The sequence below is a fragment of the Carex rostrata genome, chromosome 19 (genome assembly GCF_964058835.1).
Source record: "Carex rostrata chromosome 19, lpCarRost1.2, whole genome shotgun sequence".
Lineage (NCBI taxonomy): Eukaryota > Viridiplantae > Streptophyta > Magnoliopsida > Poales > Cyperaceae > Carex > Carex rostrata.
Window position 1 is genome coordinate 141,827 of NC_135936.1, and position 15,434 is coordinate 157,260.

Sequence of the window (15,434 nt, forward strand, 5' to 3'; positions counted from 1 at the left end):
TGCTCTTGTGGCCCAGAATGCCTTGTGCTCAATTTCAACAGGGAGGTGGCACGACTTTCCATACACCAGCTTGTAAGGACTCATGCCAATTGGTGTCTTGAATGCAGTGCGGTAGGCCCAAAGTGCATCATGCAGCTTGAAAGCCCAATCCTTCCTTGTCCTTGCCACCGTTTTCTCTAAAATCGACTTGATTTCCCTGTTAGAAATCTCAGCTTGGCCATTAGTTTGAGGATGGTAAGAAGTGGATACCTTATGAGTCACCCCATGTCGGCTCAAGAGATTGTTGAATTGTCGATTGACGAAGTGCTTGCCTCCGTCACTGATAACAGCTCGAGGTACCCCGAAACGAGGGAAAATGATCTCATTGAAAAGCCTTTTCACAGAATTCGAGTCAGCCTTGCGGCATGCCATTGCCTCTACCCACTTCGACACATAGTCTACTGCCACCAAAATATACTCATTCCCTCGAGAGGAAGGGAATGGACCCATGAAATCAATGCCCCAAACATCAAAAATCTCTACCTCTAGGATAAAGTTGAGAGGCATTTCACTTCGTCTCGTCATGTTTCCGGTTCTTTGGCACCTGTCACAAGCTAGAACAAAAGATCTTGCATCTTTGAAAAGAGAGGGCCAAAAGAAACCAGATTGTAATACCTTGGCAGTAGTCTTGGAGTATGAAGAGTGTCCTCCATAAGCGGATGAGTGGCAATGTGCAAGAATAGAACTTGTTTCCTCGTGTGGAACACAGCGTCGGTATATGCCATCAATTCCAATCTTGAAGAGGTAGGGCTCATCCCAAAAGTAGTACTTGGCATCAGACTTGAGTTTCTTCTTCTGCTGGTGGGACATTGTGCCAGGCAAATCTCCAGAGACCAGGTAATTCGCGATGTCGGCATACCAGGGAGCTTGCTGTTTGCTCTGGTTGGTCTGCGTACGGCCTGTAAGGAAGTGCGTACGGGCCGTATGCTGAATCATACAGACCGTATGAACTTCTGTACGGCCTGTATGGATGTCCTTCAGGTCAGAACTGAATGCGAGGAGCTGTTCATCGGGGAATGAGTCATTGATCGGGAGTTCGATTGTGGTGTCCTCTTCCCAACGAAGCGGTGACAGATGATCCGCCACAGAGTTCTCGACTCCTTTCTTATCTCTTACCTCAAGATCAAACTCCTGCAAAAGAAGAATCCATCTTATTAGCCTTGGTTTTGCATCTTTTTTAGTCAAAAGGTACCTTAGTGCAGCATGATCGGTGTAGACCACTATCTTCGAGCCCACCAAATATGATCTGAATTTGTCAAGGGCAAAAACAATGGCGAGAAGCTCCTTCTCGGTTGTGGTGTAGTTCATTTGGGCCGGATCTAACACCTTGCTAGCATAATAGATAGCACAGGGCTTCTTGTCCTTCCGCTGCCCCAGAACTGCCCCAACTGCATAGTCACTTGCATCGCACATCAATTCAAACGGTAGTGACCAATCGGGTGGCTGTAAGATAGGTGCAGAAATAAGGGCTTCCTTTAAACTGCAAAAAGACTTGACACAATCATCAGTAAAAACAAAATCAGAATCTTTAATAAGTAGATTGGTCAATGGTTTCGCAATTTTCGAGAAATCCTTTATGAAACGGCGATAAAAACCTGCATGTCCGAGAAAACTTCGAACCCCCTTGACATTTGTTGGGATTTCGAGTTTCTCAATTACCTCAATTTTTGCTTTGTCAACCTCAATCCCCCTTGAGGTGACAACATGTCCCAAGACTACTCCTTCTTGGACCATGAAATGGCATTTTTCCCAGTTGAGGATTAAATTCACTTCTTCACATCTCTGCAAAATCTTACACAAATTAGCCAAACAAGAATCAAAACAAGTACCATATACAGAAAAATCATCCATAAAAATTTCAACTTCTTTTTCAATAAAATTAGAAAAAATAGCCATCATGGCTCTCTGAAAAGTCGCAGGTGCATTGCAAAGACCAAAGGGCATTCTACGGTATGCGTAGGTACCGTATGGGCATGTGAATGTGGTCTTCTCTTGGTCCTGCGGATGAATGAGAATCTGAAAGAAACCTGAATAACCATCAAGATAACAGAAATATGAGTGATTAGCAAGCCTTTCTAGGAGTTGATCAACAAATGGCAAGGGAAAGTGATCCTTGCGTGTAGCCGCGTTGAGCTTCCGGTAGTCAATGCACATCCTCCAACCGGTTGCAACGCGTGTTTGGATCATCTCATCTTTTTCATTCTTCACCACTGTTGCTCCTCCTTTCTTGGGAACCACATGGACGGGGCTCACCCATTTGCTGTCAGAAATCGGGTAGATAATACCTGCTTCATAAAGTTTTAAAATTTCTTTCTTTACTACCTCTTTCAGATTTGGGTTGAGCCGTCTTTGTTGTTCAACTGAAGGCTTGTGGTCATCCTCTAGCAAGATCCTGTGTGTGCAAATGGTTGGATCGATCCCTTTCAAGTCCTTGATAGAATATCCAATCGCGCCTTTGTGGGTTCTCAACTTCTCCATGAGCTTGGCGGTTTGGTCAGGGGTCAATCCTGCATTTACAATAACAGGACATTTCTTTTCTGAATCAAGGAATTCATACCTGAGAGAGGCTGGGAGGGGTTTTAATTCGGGAGTGATCTGCTCTGTCTGGCTGGTCGTACGGTCCGTATGATCTGGGTACGGGTCGTATGCTTCAGCTTCAGGCTGAGCCTTCGTTTCCTTCTCAATCTCCAGCTTCTCTGTTTGAAATTCCTCTGGTCTACGGCCCGTATGATCTGGGTACGGCCCGTATGGATATCCTTCCAGGCAGACAGGTGTTGCGTCTGCCGTGTAAATCGTCTCAAACTCGCTTGTTTTATCCTGCAAATCAGATAAAAAATCGAAATGATACCTTAGCGAGTTGTCGACTTGCTCCAGAAAATTCTCTTCAACCAATTCATCAACCACATCGATCATATAACACGATTCGGGTTGAGCGGGGTACTTCATTGCTCGGTCGATTTGAAAGTGAACTTTCTCATCTCCGATGTTCAAGGTTAAAGTCCCATTTTTCACATCAATTAGCGCTCCCGCGGTCCTCAAAAATGGTCGTCCCAAAATGATAGGGACCTCCTTGTCTTCCTCCATTTCCATCACAACAAAATCACCGGGCACATAGAACTTACCGACTTGCACCGGTACATCTTCCACTATGCCAAGTGGTAGCCTCACCGAAGAATCCGCAAGTTGTAAGGTCATTCGTGTGGGTCTAAGCTCGCCCACACCCAGTCGTTCGAAGATAGTTCGCGGCATGAGACTCACACTAGCCCCCAAATCACACAAAGCTCGTCGGATGGTGGCCTTGCCAATCGTGCATGGAATAGAGAACTTACCCGGATCTTCCAATTTCGGTGGAAGTTCACTCCTCAGTATAGCACTGCACTGTTCAGTCAATTTCACCGTCTCACGCCCCCCCAAGCTTCGTTTATTGGATAGGATGTCCTTGAGAAACTTAGCGTAGGTGGGCATTTGGGTCAATGCCTCGGTGAATGGAATTGTAATGTGCAATTGCTTCATAACTTCAATAAACTTGAAGAACTGTTCATTGAGTCGGGTTTCTGCTAATCTCTGTGGGAATGGAACTGGTGGCCGGTAGGGCGGTGGCTTCTCGGTCACCTTCTTTTTCTGCTTGTCAGCTTCATCTGGTACGGGCCGTACGGGTCTGGTACGGGCCGTATGGTCTGTCTCTTCATTCACAATTTCAATCGGATCAGATACTGGCTGCTCAGAAATCTCAGGGGTTGTCTCTACGGGCCGTACTGGATTCATACGGGCCGTAGGTTCGGCTTCTGGCTCGACAGGCATGGTTGGTCCTTGGTACTGTGTCCCACTTCGCAATGTCACTGCCTTAGCCTCTTCCCTGGGGTTAATCTCTGGTTGGCCTGGTAGCATTCCAGGTTGTGGTGGTGCGGTTTGGCTCCCATTTTGAGGTTTGTTTTGGGCGGCCAAACTAGCCAACTGAGCGTTGATTGCTTGCATCTGTTCGAAGAGCATTTGATTCATCTTCCCTTGCTCATGCATAAAGTTCTCCACAGCAGGGGTAACATAGGGTTTAGATGGTCCTGAGTATGGTGCACGGTTGTTCGAGTTATTGAATGCAGCATTGTTGTAGAAGTTGCGGTTGTTATTGTTGCTGCCAGAAGGGTTGTTATTGAAGTGTGGGGGGTTGGTTTGCTTCCACCTCCAGTTCTGTTGTTCAATTGGGTCCTTGGAATAGGTTCGGGTGAAAGGAGGTTTTGGGAAGTAAGATGGCTCATTGTTGAGAGAATTCACTTGCTCGGGTTCTTCATCTCTTTGCGCAAGCGGACAATTCTCATACTCGTGTCTATCATCCCCACACATAACACAAGGTTGTGGTTGCTGATTACCAAGCGCTTTGACACTCATCTTGTCAAAAGCCTTCTGCATGGCATCCATCTTGGCGGTGAGAGCGGTGATCTGATCGACCTCAATTCGGCCTCCTCCAGTTCCTCGAGTGCTCCCTCGACCGGACTATTGTTGGTTAGTTGCCATATTGTCAATTAAATTCATTGCCTCGGTAGCCTCTCGATCCATGAGAGCTCCACCTACAACTGCATCAACTGAAGTACGAGTGGTATCAGTTAAACCAGAATAAAAAGACTGAACAAGTAACCATTCGGGAATACCGTGATGTGGACAAGAGTATTGTAATTCCCTAAACCTTTCCCAGGCCTCATTCAGTGGTTCATCAAACCTTTGTCTGAAACTGGTCAGTTGGGTCCTAATCTCGGCAGTTCTTTTATGGGGGAAAAATCTGGTCAAAAACAGTTTGGACAGTTCCCTCCAAGTTGTAATTGAATCCCTTGGTAGTGACCCTAACTATTTCTTGGCTTTATCCCTAAGAGTGAAAGGAAATAAAGCAAGCCTAATGTAATCAGCTGTTGCGCCATTAATTTTAATGGTGGCACAACACTCAAGAAAAGTTTGAACATGGGCATGCGGATCCTCATGATCCATGCCATGGAATGTGTTTTGCTGGACGATGTTGACAACGCCCGGATTGAAGTTAGGCTGGTTGCCAGCAATCCTTGGCAATCGGATTGCTCCTCTAACATCTTCAGCTCTCGGGACATTAAACTCTCGCAATGTCCTGGGCGCATAGTCTGCTCCTTCATCATCAGAGAATTGGTCCTGGACGGGAGGGTCCTGGATGGGTGGATCCTGAACGGGTGGATCAGTGATGGGTGGATTAACTCCGCCGTTATTCATTGTGTCCTGTTCTAGGTCTGTCTGGCCTCTGTTGTCGGCTGGTACGGGCCGTATGAATCTCCTACGGGCCGTACGGAGAGGTGACAGATGTGGTGGTGCTGGAACGAATGAGTTGGAAGTCTGCCCTTTGCTTCTGAGTTGATAGTGGTTCTCGGGCAGTGACCTTTCCAGTATGTTCCTGCAAAGATAGAAAAAGAAAAATTAAAATTAAAATCTAGAATCAAGCAAAAATAAGAAAAAGTCCAGAATTTTCGTTGCCTTCCCCGGCAACGGCGCCAAAAACTTGTTCGCACAGAATATATGCTACAAAGTTTCAGTATAGCAAGCTATACCTTTTAAACCTTTGTTATACTCTGTCAAATCAGATAGCAAGTGCACTATCCTATCGATGAGTATGCTCAGGTATCGATCCACAGGGACGGAAGAAAATAACCGGACTCGTCTTAAAATTACTTGAGATTCTAGAAGTGAAAGCAATTGGTTTGATTTAATCCTAACAATTCTACTGATTTATGACAAGTTTAAAAGACAATAAAAAGAATTAAAGTTGTTTTCAAATGATAAAAAGACGTTTCCAGGGTTCAGATTTCATTTCTGTTCAGCCCCGAGGCATACGGCCCGTATGGCTTCCCATACGGCCCGTAGGGGACCCCGAGTTAATGCTGCAACTACTGTTTTCTGTGTTGATACTAATGTTTAGGGTTTCTATCGACCAGATCTAAATACCTAACCTCAACTTTCGCATTTTGGCCTAGTACCCGATTACCGGACTCAAATACTTCCCTCTTAGATGCGTTAAACCTCAACTTTCGCATTTTGGCCTAATTTATCTAAGTTACTTGTTGGTTTACTAAAAGTATCCAAGGACTTTCGCCTCAAGGAAAGTTTCACCTTTCGGGTACTCCTTGGTTTAACCCTACTTCATATACTTTATTCGGTTGGATTAAATGTCATAGACTTGGCTCCTAACACTTAGATGTGCGCATTCATCTAACGGGATGACTAATCAATTCAAGCAAGCACAAATAAAGCAATCAAAATACTACTCAACAAGGTAAAAACAAAGCATTCAACACAAAATCCAAGTAGCATGCAAACAAAACCAAACTAGAAACTACATCTTAGCCCTAGAAACAAAGTAAATTAGCTACTCATGTTCATAAGATAACACAAATAACAGAAAATAAAAGAGTTCATGACAAAACAGTGGAGAAATTCGAAGATCCGTTGCAAACTCGCGTTTTTCACTTCTCTTCCTCTTCTCCTCCTTGTCTTTTGCTCCAAGAAAGCTTGTCCAAGTTCCAGTTGTCAATCTCCCTTTTTTTGGTGAGGAAATATCTCATTTAATGCCCTGGATCGCGTGTGCAGAGGCTTCATTTTCGGCCTCCTTGATTTCAGCTGATTTCAGATCCTGCTGGATTTTTCCGATTTAGCACCCTATGGCCCGTAGGGGACCCCATACGGCCCGTAGGGCTGTGTTTTGTCTTGGAGACTATGTGCCTCTGTTGTGGAATCTTCTGTGTGGTTGGGCAGATCCTGTACGGCCCGTAGGGTATGTCATACAGGCCGTATGAAAAATTGTCAGATCCAGTTTTTCGCCCTTTTTCCTGCAAAATACCAAACAAAACATAGCAGTACCACATTTCTTCGAAATATAAGTAAAAAGTCCACATTTATAGGCTTTAAAACACAGGTTTAAGTATAAATTAGGGCTATAAATTAGACATAATATGGAGATATCACGTGCAAATTTTCTAATTAATTGTCTTAAACTTTGAGACTTACAATGAACTTGATCATGAGTGTTATATATGCATATTTAGTTCTTAATAATGTATTATAAAGTTTATAAATAGTTTTCATACCATTTAACGAGATATTTGGTTTATTGGGTTTGCTTGGTTTGATCGGTTTATTTGATATATTTGAGTACTGTTTGGGTTACTTGCTTTATTTGATATGTTTTAATATTGTTTGCTTTACTTGGTTTATTTTGACCGATTTTTTTATTTATATTCAAAAAATAAATAAAATTTTAAAAAATATCCAAATTCCGAGTGAAATTCGAAAACTACCCAAACCGGTTATCTAATAACCGAATTGGGCCCTTCTTTCCGGTGGCCCAATTCCCGGAATAGTGAAAATGGATCTGGTTATTGATTAACCGGAAATGTATTTTTTTTAAAAAAATTCAAAAACAATATATACCAGTTAATGGTGCACCGATTTTGGCCTCTCTTTCTATGTCATTTTCTGTGTTGCTGAGGCAAGATGGAAGAAAAACAAAAGATTGTATTAGGAGCATTGAATCCGATCTAAACTTTTGGATCGGAAATATTAGATCTGATATTTTTATTGGTGCAAAAAAGTCTGTACTTTTTCTATTTCCCAATCTCATTTTATATTGATTTATATATGTTAGCAGCTTAGCGAGGCGGCTTAAAGATGAGGGTTAGGAGAGGAGAGAGGAGGTGAGGGATCACAGGATTCTGTTATTCTCTACAAGTTAGATTGTTAGAACAACAACAATTCGAATATTCGATCTGTTAATTATTTTCTTAGTACAACAGCAGATTCAAATTCCTTAGCAAGTTAATTATATGGCAGATCGATCTATTGTAAATTCAGTAGGTACAACAACAACAGCAACTTAATTAATTCTCTAATATTGAATTTCACATAATAAAATTTTAAACTGTATCAACTGATCGGTATTATTATTATTATTGATAGTACCATTGACTCACTCTAAAAATCATATTATATACAAGTAAAAATAAAACAACTGTAGTAAACTATTGAACGGGTTCTTCTTATCAATAAATTAATATGCTCAATAATCTAAACGATATGGCTAGCATTATCCATTTAATTTTATAATTTAGAAAACCAAGTCGTATTAAAAATAGCATTTTGTACCAACATTTTATACAGAAAAATAGCATTTTCCAGAAGCAATAATTGTACGATTAATTAAACTATGTGCTATTTCGCTGGATTGATGTTCAAACCATAATTTCTGTTAATTTCTTATCTGATTCCAATTATACAACTTTGTGCCATCACCACCACGACACGCATGACAGACCTCTATAACTCTATTGCTCTATGTATACTAATTTAAGACCAACCTTCTGTTATATTTTTAGCTCCTAAAATATCTTAACACAATTTTAAAGCAACGATGGTGAGAGGTTCTATTTTCATTAGCTGTGAAATAACAGCGCGATATGACAGAATAAGTAAGCTAATGGACTTAAATTTGTTGCACAACTTATTTGTTTATTTACCCAAATTTCATACAGAATTATGTCAAGGCAAAAAAATGAGTATGACGTCAGAATAAAAATTAAAAGAGAACTTCAATTTGAACCTAGAAAAAAACTGAAGAAAAAGAATCTTAGAATTTTAATTAAGCCTTTCTTTTAAAAAATGTTCCTCCGATAATATTATATAATCCGGTAGCTTGAATATTTCTAATGTTAGAATTGGAATATTTCTTTGTTTATTGGTCTTTACTAATAAACCGTAATATATATGATAATGAATTCTCCTGCGATAACATTTCTTAACAATGGCTCACGCTATAAATTTGTATCTTTATTTTTAAAATTTAAACAGTTGATTTAAACCGTTCAACATTCTCCTCATATTAAAATGTACTTGCAAAGCAAATTTTACATTTTTTATAACATTTTTATTGTTTTTTAGATAGATACAAAATCATTTGATTTGAAAATTCTAAACCATCCAAAATCAATAATTTTCTATCTATCTAAAAAAAATAGTAAAAAGTTTCTAAAAGCGCGTCCCCCAAGTATTTTAACATAAAAACATTCCAATATTGTCTAATTTTCATTTTCAGCACTAATATTCAAACAGTTAAAGTTATGTTTATAACATTTTAAAATGTTACTAGCAAGCTTATAACCTCTATCTGAAAGTATATATAGATAGTTTTAACTCTCAACTATTTTGTCTTCAAGGCAAAAAATGAAAGATTATTTTCACCCATTCTTTTTTTTCTGATCATTATAATTTATTTTTCCGACGATCCGCAATGAATTTTACGAATCTAAAAATACAAAGGTTTTCTATTCAATTTTATCTTTCAAATAAGATTCATGAAAAAAAATATTTCTGAGTAATTTTAAAGTCATTTGTTTTTTTTAAAGTAAAAGTTATTTGTTTTTTTTAAAGTAAAACTTACTAGCACTTTAAATTTTCAAGTTTTTAAATCTCAGTCTACAACCATTAAAATTTTCAAGACTTTGTACATAAGGTTTATATGTTTTGTATATGAGCTTTGTAAATGCAGTGTTATTGTTGAGATTTATATTCCTTGAAGTGTTAAGATTGAGGTTTTAAATTTTTTGTACATGAGGTTTATACGTTTTATTCTAGAGATTTAAAGTGTTATTAATAACGTTTATATGCTTGTACATGAGGTTTATACAAAAAATTTGAAGGCTTATAAACAGAGGTTTAAATTATTTTGAAGCAAAATAAAAAAAAAACTGAAAGTCACAGAGATTTAAAGTGGTAAAAAAAATTACGACACAAATACAACTTGAAAGTTATTCTTCATAGATCTCATTTGAAAGAGAAAATCGAATAAAAAATGTTTGTATTTTTAGATTCGCAAAATTCATCATGGATCGTCGGAAAAATGGATGTGAATGATCAGAGAAAAAATAAAAAATAAAAAGTGGGTGAAAGAAATATTTCTGTTTTTGGCTTGAAAACAAAAGTAGTTAGGAGTTAAAAAAACTATACATATTTTGAATTTAATGCTTGCAGATAGAGGTTTAAATCCGATTTTTTTATAAATACCCAAAAGAAATATAAAATTACGAAATTTATCCACTGTCTGATTGAAATTCGAGAAATACCCAATCCGGTTAACCAATAACCGGATTTGGGAAAAACTTCCGGTTAACCATTAACCGGTTACCCATTAACCATTCAAAACAATATATCCGGTTAATGGTTAACCGGAAAGTTGTTCGTTTTTTTTTTTTTTTTTTAAAACAGAAAATTTTAAATTTTTTTATTTTTTGTATTGAAATATTAGAAATGTTGAATATATTTCTTTGAAAATAGATGAAATACAATATAATTTGATTTATTAGAAAGACTGCAACAAATAACCGGATCAATATTTTTCAGGCCGGATTTTTCGCGGCTGTAAGAAAAATTAATATATTTCTTTATGTGTTATTGGAAAAAAAATTAAAATGCTTAAATTCTGAGTTATTGATCCCGGTTCAAAAGTCACTTCTATGTAATCCAGAAAATATTGTAATCCTTCTAGGGCATTTAATTTATAAAAAGTTGTATCTATTTTGATAATTCTTTTTTAATAACAATTATTAAATAACTTAAAGTTTATATTTTTTTTTCAAAAATAGATACAACTTTTTATAAATTAAATGCCCTAGAAGGATTATAATATTTTCTAGATTACATAGAAGTGACTTTTGAACCGGGATCAATAACTCAGAATTTAAGCATTTTTATTTTTTTCCAAAACACATAAAGAAATATATTAATTTTTCTTACAGCCGCGAAAAATCCGGCCTGAAAAATATTGATCCGGTTATTTGTTGCAGTCTTTCTAATAAATCAAATTATATTGTATTTCATCTATTTTCAAAGAAATATATTCAACATTTCTAATATTTCAATACAAAAAATAAAAAAATTTAAAATTTTCTGTTTTAAAAAAAATAAATAAATAAATAAACCAACAACTTTCCGGTTAACCATTAACCGGATATATTGTTTTGAATGGTTAATGGGTAACCGGTTAATGGTTAACCGGAAGTTTTTCCCAAATCCGGTTATTGGTTAACCGGATTGGGTATTTTTCGAATTTCAATCAGACAGTGGATAAATTTCGTAATTTTATATTTCTTTTGGGTATTTATAAAAAAATCGGGGTTTAAATGCTTGTGAGTAGCATTGTAAAATGTTATAAACAGAGCTTTAAATGTTTGAATATAGCGTTGGAAGTAGAAGTTAGATAACATTGAAATTTTTTTCTATTAAACTACATGAGGGACACGCTCGGGAATTTTGTTTGGAGTACAATTATCAGGCTCCATATCTTTTTATATGGAGATCATGTCTAACGTGCTCGGATTAACTATCTAAACTTTGAGAAAAATATATGAATCCATAGCACAAGTCGAAATATAATATGCAACATAGCCTCACTCTTTAATTTATGTAAAAGATATCTAAAAAGAAATACAAGCCAGAATTAACGAGAAGTCTAATATGAAAAAAAATCATCTTTATGAATCTACGTTGATTAAAGGTGTATTTGACTTTGACAAGTAGTGTTCTTGTCCATCGTGATATATATCTTGTGCTCGTTTTCTTAATTAATTACCAATATATTCTTATGAGAGGGTATGTTTATGGAATCTCAAATGAAAAGAAATATTAATGGAGTTCTAATCACTTGTCGGTAGAGCGGAGACGAGCTCAAACTGTCACCGGGAATCATGCATGCCCGGTAGCTATCTATATTTTTAGGAAGCGTCTAATTGTCCACAGCCTTTTGTCCACCATTTGTCCACAGCTTTGACTTGCGCGAATACTGTAAAATTACTTCTACATGCTGTATAATTATACAATATATCACATAAAAAATATCAGTTAATCACAAAACATCCAACAACTATTTGAAGTGGTCCCATGATAGTTAGAAAAAGATTCCAACTTGCACAATATGACAAAATAAATGTACTTTCAAACTGTACTTTCGAAAATTGCAGTTATAGGGAGTTATTGGCAGTTAGAGTTAGTTATTAGCGGTTATTGGCAGTTAGAGTTATTAGCGTCTGCACTGGATTGAATCTTGTATACTGTAAAATTGAATTTTGTATACTGTAAAATTGAATCTTGTATATTGTAAAATTGAATCTTGTATACAGTAAAATTTTCAATTGAATCTTGTATACTGTAAAATTGAATCTTCTACATAGTAAAATTTACAATTGAATCTTGTATATTGTAAAATTGAATCTTGTATACTGTAAAATTGAATCTTGTATACAGTAGAATTTTCAATTGAATCTTGTATACAGTAGAATTTTCAATTGAATCTTGTATACTGTAAAATTTTCAAATAACACTGTAAATTTTCAATTGAATTGTCTATACTGTAAAATGTAAAAAATGTAAAAAATGCAACATTTCAGTTTAAACTACAACCTGCAAACAATCATGTATACTGTAAAATTGCAAAATATAAACCATAAAATAATACCATGTATACTATAAAATTGCTAAATCTATACATACATCCATCATCACACAAAATCTGTTCACCACAAACAACATCTGTTCAACACAAGATAAAAATATTCACCGCAACATTCAAAATAGCATAATAGCAACAAAAAAAAACTATGGACAAATAACTTTTACATTAAAAACCTCATGTGTTCATTGTTCGGATGAATAAGAAGCCTCATCACAAGAACAACACGTTCTTTTGAGATGTCATTCTGCATAATAATAAAATAAACAATGAAACAAATTCGATTTATAACAAATAAGAATTACAAAATAATCTTACAAGTTATTTACCTAACTGAAAAGCATATGCAGTGTAATCATGCATACAAACCTGTATCATACAAAATAAAACTGTAACACCGTGAAAAAAAAAAAATAACATAAAATTTTAAATGCAAATTGAATTAAAAGCCTAAGTGTTAAATTAAATTGTATATATATATGTATATTCTTCTTTTAGTAATATCAAACAAGTGGAGGGTCTATTTTGAAAAATGTCCAAAATGCATGTAAACAATTCAACCCTCTCTCTCCCTTCGTTGCTTCCTTATGTGTTTGCTGCCAAAAGAAAGAGAAGGAGAGATCATCTCTTCTCTCTTAAAAATCCACCAAGAAACCTTGAGAAATTGAAGGAATGAATGGAAATTGTTGAGAATCTCTCTTTAGTGGCCATCTAGCTTCCCCATTGGTACTGCTTTTCTCTCCTCTCTCATCAAAAATCTGAATTTTATCTCCATTGCTAGGGTTTTGCTCAAATCTGAAATGTTTGTATAAATGATGAGTAATCTATCTCCATTATGCTTCTAGGTTGTTAATTTGGTGATTCTCTTCTCAATTCTATCTTAATCTTGATTTTCTATCTAGGGTTTGGTTCAAATTCGAAAATTAGAGAAATATTTTGATTTGTCTAGTCTAATCCAACAAACAAAGGTGTTGATTGGTAAGTTCTTCTCTCACTCTCTTAAAATCTGAAATCAATTTGGTGTTGATCTCTTTTCTTTGTTCCCTCTTTTGTGTATTGTGATAATTAAACAAAGTCATAATATTTTTGATGAAGTGCTAATATTGTCTCCGAAAGGCCTAATATTTATTGTGTATGGTGATAACTAAACAAAGTCATAATATTTTTGATGAAGTGCTAATATTGTCTCCGAAAGGCCTAATATTTATTGTGTATGGTGATAACTAAACAAAGTCATAATATTTTTGATGAAGTGTTAATATTTTCTCCGAAAGGCTTAATATTTATTGAGAAAGACTTGATTATTTATTCCAAAATAGATGATACTGATTGAGAAAGTCTCTATACTGATTAGAAAAGTCTTCATATTAAATCAAAAGGAATTTTAAATCGGAAGGCTATTAAATAGGTCTCTTTTATTTGTTCCCTCTTTGGTGTATGTTGTTGTTCAATTGGAATCCAAAAAGGTGAACTTTGCATATTCTATGATGTCCAACGTATTGAATCAAAATAGCAAGTGTTGATGAATAAACTTGATTTACCATTAAATTTGTGACTGCACAGTGGGCAGATTTTTAGGCTGATTAAGAAGCTAATTTGAATGGGCAATTCTAAATCATTCTGGACAAATGAACAGTCTATTTGATGCGTCTCGGAGTCTAGTTTCTAGTGGTTCAAGTTTCAAGTTGTTTGGAGTTTCCTATAAAAATTTATTGCAGTTTTAGTAACCAAGGGTCAGAATTTAGGGCTGCTGTCTATAATTCTGTTTTTCATTTATTTTGTGTTCTTGTTTACTCTTTCTCCAATAGCGCTCTCTATTTTTAACACCAAGAAGGTGGATACAAAGTTATATGGATTATGTTAAGGAAAGTATATATGTTAATATAGGTGTAGGCTTGGTTGAGCAAGATTTTGCGGGATCTTTCGAGACGTCCGAACCATAAGTGTGAGATACGCTCTTCATAATCAGGTGCGGGGGTTCACGGGATCTGTTTTGGATTCTATTACTTAGAATTAAATAACGGTACATGTATATATATATATGTGTGCTTATATATATATACCGATTGAATTGTTAATTGACTTATTGTGCATGACCTCATGTTGGATCTCTATTGTTAGCATTATTTGCAGCATTGCATGAAAATAAGTAATGATATAATTGAATTGATATGATATTGTTGATCTAGCATGTTGGTATTGTTATTCGATTGATTGTTCTATCGTTTTGATAATTGAATGGAACCACAGTACTGAAATGTGAAGAGGGCAGAGGATAAGTTAATTGTGAATGAAATGAGTGAATTGTAGGGACAATGTCTAGCTGGCTACTAGACTTTGTCTCAGGGCCCATATGCGCATACGGTGAATAACCCTAATTGTGGAGGGTATCGGTAACCAAGGAGAAAGGCAGAGCTAGGCTAACTGATACCAAAAAGGTAGAGTATAGCAGGAGGATTGAAACTGTGGATAATTGATTGTTATTGGTCTCTCTTTGGAAGAGTGACAACCCGTTGCATGATCGGGAGATATGCAATCCTAAATTGGAAATTGACGAATTGATATGGATGTTTGACTATAAACCAGACCAGAGAAATGTTAAGCCAAATGAGATGGATAGTCGATATCTATCAATTGTAACCGGACTTAGCAATTGTATCTGTTATACCAAACCATTCTATGAATTCTTCGATTTCATTTGATTGTGATATGAGTTGGATTTCAATTGCTTCTATATATGTTGCATATGCATTTCTTTTATCGAATTGTTGAATTGAAACTCGTTGCGGGTTTATTTAGTTCCGGTAATGGATTTCTTACAAATCCAGTAGCCCTGACTAAATTCCGCACTGAGAAAACGGTTGACAAGTTTTCTCACCCCCTATCCCCTCGGGGA